Genomic DNA, 14,741 nt, shown 5'->3' on the forward strand with positions numbered 1-14,741 from the left:
TTGCTTACAGGAAAGCTGTAATTGAATAACACTTTTTTGTGGCGTCAGTGCTCTTATGACTGCCGTAGTAGCAGGGCGCAGTAATGAACCACATCTGGCCCTTCTGAGATTTGGATATTGTTGATATTTTCTTTATTAATATTGCAGTTTTTTTACTGTCGCTACTTGTATTGTGGTCAAGATTCCCATACAGAGATGTTAGCTATCCCCATAGGGTGATAATGATGTACTGTTTTTTGTTTTTTTTTATAAACCATGGTAATTTAAAATATGCCCACAGTGGATGATTATCATCCTACGTACATGAGGTTTATTGTGGTTTCTGCAGAACTTACAGCTAGATTTTTTCCAATTGGCATTAATGGGATATGCCCCTGATTGCGCTAGACCTGGAAAATTTGGGCAGTAATCAATATTGCTGTAAAATCTATGTTAGCGTGATTTAGTTGTATGATTTGACATGTGGATAATGGCACAACTTTGTAAATGCCAGAGGGGCTGTTGTAAGATGCCATAGACAGTCACTATTTATTGGGCTAGTGGGGGGCTATTTCGGCCTCTGTGTACTTAAAATACCAGGGCCTATTTTGAATCCCAGTCCAGGCCTGGGCACAAGGGATGATTTTGGCACTCATTAGTAGTCTAAACACTCCCACCAATGCCCTCTGTAGCAATCATTTAAAAGCACTAGCTCAAGTACTTCCAGTCATATTGAGAAGACATCTAAAATGTGTAATTGGCACATAGGGGAAGAGTATTTATCAACTTCTAAGACCTGAAAACAAGTAAAAAATCCATTTATTTTAGGTTAGTACTTCAATGTTTTTAAAAAAAATGTGGCTTCACTGTTTTTGGCCAGAAATTGGCAAATGTGTTAATTCTCTCTAAAAAGAAAGCAAGCATAGCTAGCTAGTATATGCACAACCAGTATAAACTGCAAGGTACAGACACATATTGAACTTTTTAATGATGTTGAATACAGAATTCAAAGGTAGTAACCTCCAAGTTGTCAACGTCCAACTGATCCGAGACTATGAATTCCAGCACCAACAACTAGATTTGCAGTCCTTCCTTTAGAGAGAGGAAGAAGTGAGATTAAGGGAAAGATAAATGGTGCACTTCTATCAAGGGAGCAGCCAAAAATAATCTAAATGATTTCCACTGCCTATATAGGGGAGAGGAATAATTAATGAAAATAGCTTTTTTTCAGTGAGACCAATCTGCAAATTTGTCTTCAACTTCATGGACATAAATAGTGCACTTGGGAAAGAGAATACTTCCTGACAAAACCCAATGGCTTATAATGAACAGCTGTTTTTTTTGTTTTTTGTTCTTATGGAAAATAATTACCAGTGTTCAGATGCAAGAATTGCTTTCTTATAGACTTGCTGCTAGGAATTCCAGAAGAGTTTGAGGGTTATACATTAATGGCCCAGGGTGCTAGTTTGATATGCTAATGTTAGTGCTCTCTTTTCAGCCAATTCTCTCTTTTCAACCTGTGCTAGAGCCTTTGTGAAATGGCCTCATGCAAATTAGTTTATTACTTTAGTTAATTGTTGGGGGTTGCTTTTATTTAGCAAGTTTTGACCTCACTTTCTCCTCTGAAGAGATAAACCTGGGTTTGGATTTCCTCCTTCTTAAAAGGAAAATGTTGTTCAAAAATGTAATGTCTAAAAAGTAGGATGTTAGGAGTAATGCATTGCTGACCATGGATCTTCTATGGGCCCTTCTCCTGCCCAGCTGCCTATACTGTGTCCAAAAGGGGACTTATACAGGGCACTATCTCAAGAGGCTCCATTTCTGCCCACACTCCAAAATATCCTCCAACAATTTGCTACCTGAAATTTTACCTTTCGCGTGTTAGGTAACTAAAGCTGGCCATACACGAAACCTTGTTTCGTACGATATTTGGTGCGTGTATGGCAAGTCGGCGAGGCAACAGATATCGCAGGAGGCTGCTGATATCGGTCGACTCGCCAATTGGGTGGGTTAAAAGATTTTGATTGGGCGCTATTGAAGGCGCCTGAGCAAAATCTGCCTTCAGAGCTGAATCGGCAGAAGGAGGTATAAATCCTATTGTTTCTATCTCCATATCTGCCGTTTCAGCCCTGAACGTTAGTGGCCAATTGGAATGATCTTTCGTGCGACCGATGGTCGCAAGAAAGATCGAAAATCGCCACGTGTGTGGCCACCTTAAACCTACACTAAAGGTGCCCATAAACGCATCAATATTATCATAGAAAACAAGGTTTTGTACAATATTTGGTGCGTGTATGGTGGGTTTGATGAGGTGACTGATATCGGCAAAAGCCTTGGATATTGGTTGTCTTGTCGATCGCCCAGGGTGGAAATTTTTTATCAAACATCAGCAGTAGGTTCATGCTGAACCATCAGATAGGGGTAGATTTATATTGTTTCTACATGCATTTCTAACAATTTCACTCTTAACATTCTTAACACTCTCAACCAGAGAGTGCAGGAAAGATTTTTATTGCCACCTTAAGATGGGAATGGACAATCTGTGTATTTGCTGGCACCATATCAAGGATTTAAATATAATAATTATGTGGGGGGGTTTGTATTCTGCCAGTGTTTGTGTGGGTTTTACTTTGGTGTTCTGGTTTCCTCTCATACACCAAATACTTACTGGTAGGTGAAATGGCTTGGCCTGAAAGAGAGAATTGTTTAGTGAGTGTGGGTTCATAATTGTTGAAAGACCAGTGCAGACAATAAAGGTGGCCATACACGGGCCGATTGTAGCCGCTGATATCGGTCCCTTGGACCGATTCAGCAGCTTATCGGCTCATGTAGGGGCAGAAACGATGGCCATACCCGATCGATATCTGGCCAATTTCAGGTTAAAAGATTCAGTCGGATTGGGGACCACATCAAATTAGCCTACATTTTCCCGATATCGCCCATCCGTAGGTGGGGATATCGGAAGAAGATCCGTTAGCTTGCCAAGCAAGAGGATCTTAATGTGTATGGGCACCTTAAGTGTCTTCCCCACAAAGCCAGTAAATCAACCAGGCATATTTGGTTAGTGCATGGATTCTTATTACCGTTTTCCTGGGCTACAGATATGTTTTACAGATACCCCAGATTTAGTAGAGGTGTATCTGTCAGAATTACCCATCTGTTTAGTCACCCACCTATACAGCTCTGATAGTAATCAAAAACATTCAAGTCTTGTGTTTGTTGCCAGATATTGGCTGCGTGTGCCTGCAGCCAGGAGGATTCAATGCTTCTAGGTGCAGGCATATCTAGAAGATTTTTTTAAGAGCAGGGGTGGATTGCCAGCCTGCGCTTATCCTGACCTTGCTCTTAGAGTAAAGAGTATTTAAGGTTTTAAAAAAAGCCAGGACTGGATCTTTATTGCCCTAATGACATGGAGTTAGTTGACATAGTTCTGAAACAAGAACACTTCTTTGTGTGAGGTTACAGGCCTGCCTCTCAATTGAAACACTTTAATGGTGTGTAACTGTGAATAGCAAAGGGGGAGGAGAGTCTAGTGAAATGTAAAACAGTGTTAGGAAACCCCCGCACCTTTTGAAACATTTTAGGGAATCTTTCACAAAAACACTGGCAAAAATTTTTTTTTTTTCAGACCTGGATTCCCAAATGATTTTGCAGGAGACCAATCACTGAAATTCCTAGGATTAAAAACTTACTGAACTTGTCTTAGTTATCTCTATTAAGAACTGTCCATAGGCTTCAATTGGCAGGTCAGAGACTTCCACTAGGTTACTACTGAGTTACTCTGAGCACCAACCATGAATTTGAGGGTTCCAAGGAACTGGGAGTCAAAATAGGCCCTGGCATTTCAAGTACACAGAGGCCCAAACAGCCCCCACCAGCCCACCAGATAGTGACTGTCTATGGCATCTTACAGCAGCCCCTCTGGCATTTGGCAGAACCCACAGATTGCCAGTCAGGTTCTGGTTTCAGGTCCCCATTTGTGACTACACCACCATTAATTATCATAATGTATTGTCTCTTGGTACAGCTAAAAGGATAAGGCTATTAAAATGTTTACTTATTTAAAATGAATTTATTTATTTATTTTGGAATAAAAAAATTCCTGTATTAGGTTCTTGGTATTGGTGCTACAAAATTCTTATGAAATTAAAAATATAATAATGTCACAGGAAAAACAGTACTAATACATCTCTCCATTAGCATTCTCTAACATCAAGTTAGTAATTTATAACAACCAATAAGCAACTAGCTTTCATCAGTCTATAGCAGGTATGATAATAAAAGCAAATGATTTCTAATTGGCTAGGCTACGGCAGCTTTCCTTTCCCCTCTGGGCTATGAAACAAAGGGTGTTTGAAACATTACTATTGATTAGTAATCCATGGAGATTTCTTTCATTTTTATCACCAGTCAAAACAGCCACAGCCTTTAGGTGTAAGGAAAAAAAACAGCATAGATAGTATCAGACTAGCCATATCTCTATAAGGTCGTTATGCACTCTTCAATAAAGCACTTATTACACCTATTTTCTTAATAGGTGCAATCGAGTGACTTTCCCCTTAGGCTTAAAGCAACACAAGTGGTTTTGTTCCTGCAATCTTTGTAGAGATCACTGTTAAATTGTCTTCAATTTAAGTTCACAGGCATCTAGAAGAGCAACAAAAGGAGCTACTTTGTGCTAAGTTTTGATAAAAAAGGACTCCTTGTTAAAAAAAAAAAAATATATATATATACAATCCATGAACTTTCAGCACACCATACCTGGAACACAACTGACCTGGGTGCTACCTAGTTGTGCCAAAAAAGTAAGCAGGTGTACACCAGGGTCCTTTGAAGATAAAAAAATATTTTTATTTAATCATACAATTAAAAAATCAGGCCCGATATATATAAAACACTAGCTATTGGTGAAAAAGGCAGAGCAGTTGATTAAACACATTTTTTTAGAAATTCAGAGGAAAAAATATTTAAACAGGTCTATTTATTTGTATTTACTTATTATGGAAGGCCATTCTCATCATCAGCAAATGTAAAACCAACCATGAGCAGGCCTGGACATTGATTCTTAGGGGCTGATTTACTAAGACACGAATTCGATTCCGAATTGGAAAAATTCCGATTGGAAAACGAACATTTTGTGACTTTTTCGTATCTTCTTTTTCGGCGCCTTTACGACTTTTCGGAAATTGTCGCGACTTTTCCGTTACCAATACGATTTTTGCGAAAAAACGTGAGTTTTTCGTAGCCATTACGATTCGCTCATATCTTGTCGCGACTTTTTTGTATTGAGCGCTCGTAAGCGGCGGCCGAAACTTTCAGACTTAGCATGATTTTGGAAGCCTCCCATAGGACTCAATGGCACCCTGCAGCTCCAACCTGGCCCAAGAAAAGTCACCATACTGAAGCTTGAATGAATCCGAACGCTACGAAAAAATCGCAACATTTTGCGCAACTTTCGGAATGGCTACGAAAAAGGCACGACTTTTCGCGCAAGTTTTAACGCTACGAAAAAATCGACAGATTTTGTGCAACATTCGGATGGCAACGAAAAAGTTGCGATAATTTTCCGAAAAAATCGCCAAATACCGATCATTACGAAAAAAACGCAATTGGACGCATCCGGCCGGTTCGTGAGTAAGTAAATGGGCCCCTTAATGTCCACCAACCCCTTGGAATTTGCTCCCAGTGGCCTCAAAGTAGGTGCTTATTTTTGAATTTCTGAATTGGAGGCATTAAGTAATGTACAGCCTTCTGTAGTCTACCAGTACACATTGGGCTACCAAATAACTAATTACAGCCCTTATTGGGCTCCCCCCAGATAGTGTTTCATGCTTGCGTTGCTCTTCAGCTTTTTTTTATATTTAAATGTTGCACACGGGTAAAAAAGTTTGGGGACCCCTGGTCTATGGCATCTTTCTCCAGCCCATCTGGCATTTGCCAGTCCAGGCCTGCCCATGAAATACCAACATACAACACTGCTTGTATATGAAGAATTGTATGACACATACATAGATATGTAAACTGACTAAACTGTATTCTTAGGTATGGGGAGAATCAGATTAGAATGAACAAAATTCAGTTACCTCAGAGAAATGTTGGATGCTCAATGATCAGGGCGCTGATATTGCAATGTGTGTGTGGGGAGACCACTGGATGATTGAAATCAAACCATTTACAGTTTATATGAATTCGATTGGGGTCTGGACAATCTCATTAGAGTGTGCAAGGAAACGACAAATCCATTGAGATTGTCCAATTTGATCACTTAACAATGAGTCTATGATAATGTTATCATCGTGTGTGTGGGTGAATATCATTGTGCGGTGATGATGAATTATTAAATTATTGACATTAAAAATTGTACAAAGTATTTTTCTATTCACTAAGGTGTGCACCTGGTTAATAAACCATTAGGGTACAAAATAATGAGCCAGATCCCCTGAAAATCCAGGGACTGAGCTGTGCTGATATCAAAATAATTACAGTTTAATTAAACGCAACCAATGAGGCTCTTCTAGTTGGATTTTTAGAATTATCCCCGATATTTCACCTTATATTAAGAACTGCCTCATTTCTTTTTTATGCAAAAGACAAATGTAGACTTCCATTATTTTTTTCATATATGAATTGCTGGTGAACTAAATCCAAAAATATAGTTATGGGTAGAAATTCCATATTTTGTATACTGATCTTATTGCACCAGACTCAAGTTTTAGCACCTCTATAGTAGTAATGATCCAGGTCTCTACAGTTGTCACAAGCGCTCCCCATCTTGGAATTTGTTAGAGGTGTCAGTGACATTGCACATGCTCAGTGCACTCTAAACAGCTATTGAGAAGCTATGGCCTATACATCACTTTGGATTTCCAAAGTTGCACAGAGTTTCCTCCTAGAGGCAACTTTACGCAGCTTTGTAAAGCCGAAGGCCTGGAAAATAGGAACAATAGGAGGAGCATCTTAAAGCAAGGAAGCCCTACTGATTGAAGGAAAACAATCCCAGCACAAAACTGCAGCTGCACTGAAACTTTATAAGGCGATTAATCGTGTGCGATTTTTATAATCCAGTAGCAGCGACTAATCACAACAAATAAAAGTCGCTGCGACTAGTATATTTTACATGATTAGTCGGTGTGATTAGTTGCGACTAATCACCCCATCAGTCTTCGCCCTAATGGAGCTAGCCCACACACACACAGAGTACAAATTTTTACAGCCCATTTTATCCAAAGAAAAACTAGACTGAACTTAACTGATAACAGCATCTAAAGTGTGTTTGAAGATAACGTCATTACAGGACAAAGTAACATCTAAATCTAAGATTTAAAGTCAGCTGTACAAAGAACACCCTATCCCAGTTTGTACAGTGTGGCAAACTGCAGTCTTCATGGGACAGTGGCAATTTACAAACCATTTCTTCAACAACAAAACAAGTGCAAATGTTTAATATGAGCCTAACGTTCGGCCAGGTCTATTCGAAGGAAGAGCAATGGGTGTTGACTAGCGTAACTTTCCTTCCACAAGCATCAGCATCTAATCCCACTAAACATCTTTGGGAAGGTTGAGTTTGAGTAAAACTAACAAACTTTGTTGACTTATATAAGTACAATATGATGTCATCTTGTTTGAAAAATACAATTGGGGTAAAGACTTGTATTAATTTGGCATTAATTAATAAAGTAAACAGAGTTTATTGTGGTGGGCTTAGAATTTTAAGTGAATGAATTAACTTATTTTAATGTCATAGGTAATGTTACCACATGATTTTGCACTTCTATTTTTCCATGCACTTAACAGCCAACTTAAGGTTCCCATACACCTACGGGTGGGCGATATCAGGTAGAAAGTAACTTAAAAAAAAAATAATCCGATCGTTTGGCCCTGGGGACTTTCGGAACTGACTTTTAGAATGTGAAAACGTTCTAAAAAATTCAAGAGTTTGATTTATCGTTTATGCCGCATTAGGACATAAATATAATTATATTTAGCTATAAATTAAACAAAGTAAATCATAATTACTGATGGTCATTAATATTTTAGGTGAATGAGCATGAGGCTGCAATACGAGCTGCTTTGAAAGTGTGCCTCTGCCCATTGCTTTCCTTAGATGTTACTACTAATGGTAAGTAATGCCCAGTGCAAAATTGAGAGATGGGTGACCCCTGACAATTTGAGAAACATTGTGTAAAGTGTATAAAGTTCTGTGGGTCCCCAGCATCTTGCACTCTCCAGCACTTCCAATTCTGGGTGTTCTAAATGATGTTTCAGGGTGCCCCCACATGCCATCCACCCTCAGCCCCTTACAAATGCAGGTCTGTTTGTGCTATTGTTTTTGCAATTTGTACATAGCCCTACCATGTTAAATATTGTCACTTCATAAATACATGTTAATAATAATAAATTAGCACCTTATTGTCTTATTATTGCAGGAGAAGGCTAGTTCTTCTGTATACCTGATTCCCAAATATACAGATCCTGTAGTTAGTGTTCATTATTTAATCATTTTATCTTCAAGTTTTATTTTTAAATTGTTTCGCTTTGGCAAGGGTATTGTCATTTCTTGTGCAGTTTCTACGTGTGTGTGTCTCTCTGAATACTCATCCCTCCTGACTGACTTACTTCTTTCATTATGCTTTCATATCGTTCTTTATGAGCCCTTCAGGACAGCTTGGGCTCACAAAATGATTCCATTTTGACAATAAATAAATCAAATCAAATGAACCAAAAAAAAAATAAACATAATGCAGAGTTTTAGAAAAGTCAAAGGTTTAAAGATCAACAGGTACAATTATGAGAACGTTTAAAATATATAGTATCCCATAAATTATACAGTGTGAAATGGATGTTCAAGTGTTAAAGTGGGCAAAGAGTAAATTCAGTCATTCAGAGGTAGAGACGTGGAGATTTTCAATTCCTCATTTTAAATCAAGCATGCTTAGAGGGAGGAATTCTCATAGCGAATATCTGCTGCTCTTTATTTATTCAAATCATCCCACTCTTCGTCTAATGACTAGGTTTTTTACTTCTTGGAATTCCCCAGCACTTCAGTCTAAAGAGCCGCCTGTGCAAGCAGGAGGTGTGCTTCGGTTTGGAACTGAAGAATACTGCCATTTGATTTGATGACCCTAAAATGAAGTGCGGCAATGCTGTATGAACACTAATGTCTTGGAAATGCTACTCTTTATCAGAAATGTGACTCACTTGTCTCCTATCTGCAGATTTGGGCTGGAAGAAATGAGATATCAAAGGCTAATAAATTATATCAGTTGTAAATAAGAAAATACATTCAGAGAGCAATTTGCAGCTATTTTATAATAAAGCTGGTTAGTTAGAAAGCGTATAAAGGTATGGAACCTGTTATCCAGAATGCTCAGAACCTGGGGATTTTCTGAATAATGGATCTTTCCATAATTTGGATCTGCATAACTTAAGTCTACTAAAGAAATTATTTAAACATTAATTAAAACCAATAGGATTGTTTTGCCTCCAGTGGGGCTTAATTATAGCTTAGTTACTATCAAGTAAAGGTACTGTTTTACAGAGAAAAAAGTGTCACCAAAACACACCAAGCTTTAAATGTAGCATTTAGCTTGTTACTAAATTACACACTAAAGAGAATGGGAAAGGGTAGATATTTATTTTGTTTTCCTCCCCTTTCAGGCTATTTAGTTCTTACAGGGATCCAAAATAATTTTATATAATGACTGGACATGAGCAGCTTATTTTCTTTAAAGGAAATATTCACCCCTTTCGTAAATATAATAATAGTTAATAATAATAATAATAATAATAATAATAATAATAATAATAATAATAATAAAGAAGAACAAGTATTTACCTGTATTATCACAATGTGATAAAAAAAAAAAGTAATTAAAAGCATCTAATGTACATGATATAGGATTAGAGAGCATACAGAGGTTTCCATCTAGAGTGACCACAACACTCCAACAAGGACACAGGAGCTGCCAATATATTTAAGATCTAATGGAATACATTCATAGGTTCATTATTCAGTGTAACATTCACTTCCATTCATGCAATGCAGAGTTTGCATATAAGACTGAGGAGATGCCAACCAATCAGAACTGCAGCTTTGTGATTCCCAGTGCAGATCATAAAACAAACCCAGATGTTACATCGGGAAATTCGGAAACTGATACCTTTGAATTTTGTTTTGGGGTTAAAAATCATTATTAAGGCATAATAACATCTTTAGAAGTGTCAGTTCTAATTTATAGTAAATATCAAGCATCTGGCAAAGACATTAAACTTTGGATCCAAGTGTAGTTCATAACTGATTTTTTAACAAAATTCAGAATGAATTCTGAATGTCTTTCTTCCTTCTCTTAACCTGTTCTCTCACAGCAACCACACACTGGATTCTCCTCTTCTCATAAAAAGACATATTTCAACATGACTAATCATCTTGGCATTATCACGGAGAGATTCCCTCTCCATATAATGTGATTCAGGGAAGTCTGAGTTCAAATCCAGTTACAGCATCTTGTGACCTTAGGAAAAATCACTTCATCTTCCTTAAGCTCCAGTGCCAAAAATTATTCTGCAAGCCCTACTAGGCAAAGACTCACATTGCCTAAATACTGTATATCAAGTTGCATTCAATTAGGAAACCTATATGTGTTTTAGGTTGACGCAAGAGATTTTGGTTGGCTAGACTTCACTTTACTTCATAATACCCTCATGCTACTGCATGCAACAGCAATAGATTTTGTGGGATGCTACAAAATCTGATAACGTCAGATGGTTTCTTAGTTTTATGCACCTACATCCAACAGCCAGTGTATTTCAATGTATTACATCTTGTCGGATGAAAGTGCAGTTTGCAGTGTTCGCTTCCAACAAACGATGTGTTGTATGGTAAATCATTCATGTAGTTTACAGATTAGATTTTAACATCACTTACATCAGGTGCAACAACATCTGACTTGTGGTATGAAATCTGTCAATGCAAGGACATCCAACAAAAGCTCCCATGCCCTAAGGCAGAGATATGGAGACATAAAAAAATAGCTTCCCTGCTGTGCTGACAAGCCTGAGGGGTTGCCTATTGACTTTCGATTGTCATTGAATGCTGGGAATTGTAATGCAACCATACTCTAACTTCAGGTCCACAGACTGTTTGGGACTCCTGTAGAAGAACAAGAAGTGACCATTGCTCCTTTTTAGCCACTCTGCAATAACATTCTGTTGACTGGAGTTAAGTCTATACATTTTCTGTTAAACATAGTAGAATTGGAAGCATCCAATGAATGAATGCATATACTTACAGGTTACACAAAAGCAAGTCAATATTATAGAAATGAAGAAGTGCAGAAACCACCTGAATGGTGGTAAAAATGTTCCTTGGAACTTAGTTAGAGCTGGTACCTAGAAGGAAGACCAAGGATTAGTTAGGTCCCAGTCATCCAAGTCATTCCTTGTATTTTGTAGTATTTCATATACCAGGGCCTCATTTGCTAACAAAAGTGCCAATACCTATCAATTAACAATAGTTTTTGATCAGTCTACTTTTGCAATGTATTTCTTATGTTAGTAAATTGCCATTTATCATGACCATCTGGAAAAGTCTCAACTGAGAACTATACTTTTATCTTTGATGTTTTACACTGCTAGGAAGCAATAAAAAATTTGCCAATGTGCAATGGTTAGCACTGCTGCCTTCCAGCGCTGGGGTCTTAGGTTCAGTCCCAACCAGGGCACATACCATAATGTGTCAATATGATAGGGACTGTAAGCTTAACAGAGATTGATGTAAATTATGTATAATCTCTGTTAGATGCTGTGGAATATGGCAGTGCTATATAGATTTATAATTAAAAGAATGTTTAATGCTTGTCTTGGCTGCAATGTACAAACATTTTTCTGACCTGAACCTGTGCTCAGCCCACCAAAGAAGACAAATAATGTGGAGCCAGGAATGTGCTAAATATGTTAATGTTAAGGAGGAAGGGTCAATCCCCAGACTTTTTCAAGATGGTCAAGATGCTGTATTTGCACACTAATACTGCAAACCACTTAAACATGCACAGGTAAGATTTATTTGCAACTCAACCCCACTGGACCTGAAGGTCTTGCAGAATGGGTCACCCTGATCACCACTATTTTCCTTATGACTAAAACAGAGTACAAGCTCTACTATGACTAACAAATATGTAATTCAGAAGTTATTGGTTGGTAAAACCAAGGAATCCTACTACAATTTTTCATAATAAGTTGGCTACCAGGAGTAATGTTTCATAGCAGACCTTAGATGATATAACATTTTACCTGTCGTTTTACTTAATCATAGCGAAAAATACAGAAACCAATTAAAAAAATAAAAAACCCAGGCATCTCCAACATTCATTTCTCTCATTATCTGATTTGATTATCAAAATTTGATTTTGACCAATCTCTGAATGATTTTGGTTTTCTTTTTGATACTTCAAGAAACAAAGAATGATAAGATATTTAACATTTATGATGTAACCACTGATTTAAAATGAAACAGCACTGCCATTTACAAATACCACAGTACCTTCAAAATTATCTCCTGTTAATTCTTTAGCCATACTTTGTTATCAATAATTAATCAATCACATTGCAACAATGTTGTTGCCTGGCAACCTGTGATATCAGCATGCAGTTACTTCCTTCCCCATAAATCGGATCACGTTAAGGAGGGTGACTAAAGGTCTAGTGAATAAACAAGTTGCTCCCTTATTATATTTGATCTCCTAGTGCTCAATAGTCACCAATTAACGTGGTTGATCAGTACAGGAAAATAAAATTTCATACCTGAAGCCTTTTATAATACAAATATATTTTTGATGTGTAGTTAAACCTATGAATGATGTAGAACAGGGGGAAATGATAGAAGCATTTCTATCACTATACTTTGAACTGAAGCAATTTGTATTTTGATTTATATATATTTGATTTTTGTATACTTTTATGCAGTTGCACTGAGTTGGAAATGCAGACTGGCTCTGTATGTCCTTGGGTTATACAGTGATCGTGACATGGCTGAGTGGTTTCCTATCATGAGAAATGATCATAATTCACTTCCCTTAAAGATTGTTCCTACTGAAAGTTTCCATTTTGATGATGCATAATTTCATAGGTTCCATTTTCATATAACATAAGAGGCTCTCTCTTCAATGCTTCTACATCCACAGTCCTGTGACCTTCAAGTGTATCTTTATTCTAGAAAAAACCCTCAAACCAACCCACAGAGGTATCTCTCCATGGCTGGACTACAACAGCTTTCTTAGGTCAAATATTTACCTGCAGCTTCCATGGCAAAGTCATTTTATGCATCATGTGTAACACAGGGATCAGACACCAGATTAGATAAACCACCCCGCTGATTCTGGAGTCACACCATTATAGAAACACAATGTATCATTATTATAATATTATTATTTTTAGTTGCAGTAGTAGCATATATTTAAAGCAAGGAGGTGTTCAATATCCTGAATTCAGATAAAAATGTTGCAAATGTTCTGTAAATTCTCAATATTTTTAGTTAAAAAAGCCCTCTTGCGCTGTGTTGCGCTTTTCTGTGTTACATTGCAGGGGAGCGTAGGAAGAAATGCATCCTATTCTTCCTAATGCACCTGTACTCACTAAGAAGCATGTAAGCTACAAACGCAGATGAGGACACAGCATGTTGCATTCCACCTGCATTCATCGCTTATATGCGCCGGTGTGTATACAGGCTCATTAGGAAGAATAGGATGCATTTGTTTCTGCACTTCCTTGCGGTGGAACATAAAAGAATGGTGAAAGGAAATGCAGAAAAAAACGCTCATCAGTATGAGGCCTTAGAAGTTCTTGAATCTAATGTCCTCCCAGATATTTTCTCCACCTAAAAGGAAAACCCTATTTATAGCACACAATGATTTACAACAAATCTGACGAATATATAAATCATGCATTCCCATTCTGTGGGGTGTGCCCAAAACATAAACCAGTGGATGTTGGAAGATTTAACTCCAGTTAAGGGTGAATACTTACATGCTGGGCACACAGGGGCGGAGTTATCAAAAATTCAAAAAGTCTTGTAGGTCACAGAACGATCCTTTCATGTTTTCATTTGGGTATTGTTCTGAGCTAAAGGGAGCCAGAGCAAATGTTGGACCAAAAAATGACAACCCTCTGGTGTACAGTGAAGAGTCTGTGATCTTTGTGTCTCTTCTGCGGGGAGGGATGTTTGCATCCATTCTCTGAGTGATTTGAAGCTATTTTCCTTAATAAGGAAAATAGGGGCTTCTTTGCTGCTTGCTTGATGTACTTGTTTTTGATCACGGTGAGTGTTAAGGCAGGACACATAATTTTGAATTCTGCACAGCATATAGTATATCATATATGCCACTTCTGCAAGCTTAAGAAATGCTCTTAATTCTAATACATAGTAAAGTAGCAGCATCTTATACACAGATACTACCATAATATTTTATTTATTAAGTTACCACAACAGAGCAATTTGATACAAGGCTTTTCACCTTCGTTTATTCAGACAAAATAAAATGTTTTGGGGTTTGTGACCTTCATCAGGTAAGGTTACCACCCCCAAACATTGTAATTTAAATTGATAAACTCAGAGGAAGCTCCCTGCATTGAATTGCTCTGTTGTGAAAAGAGTTGATTCCCCCCAGCTGAGCAACAGGCTGTGCTTAGAGAAGAGCATGGTGTGCCGTACTGAACAATATTTTGTACAGATTTGTATGAAGGTTGTGAGAGGCTGAGCCCCCCATGCC

This window comes from Xenopus tropicalis, chromosome 6, assembly GCF_000004195.4.
Source record: "Xenopus tropicalis strain Nigerian chromosome 6, UCB_Xtro_10.0, whole genome shotgun sequence".
Lineage (NCBI taxonomy): Eukaryota > Metazoa > Chordata > Amphibia > Anura > Pipidae > Xenopus > Xenopus tropicalis.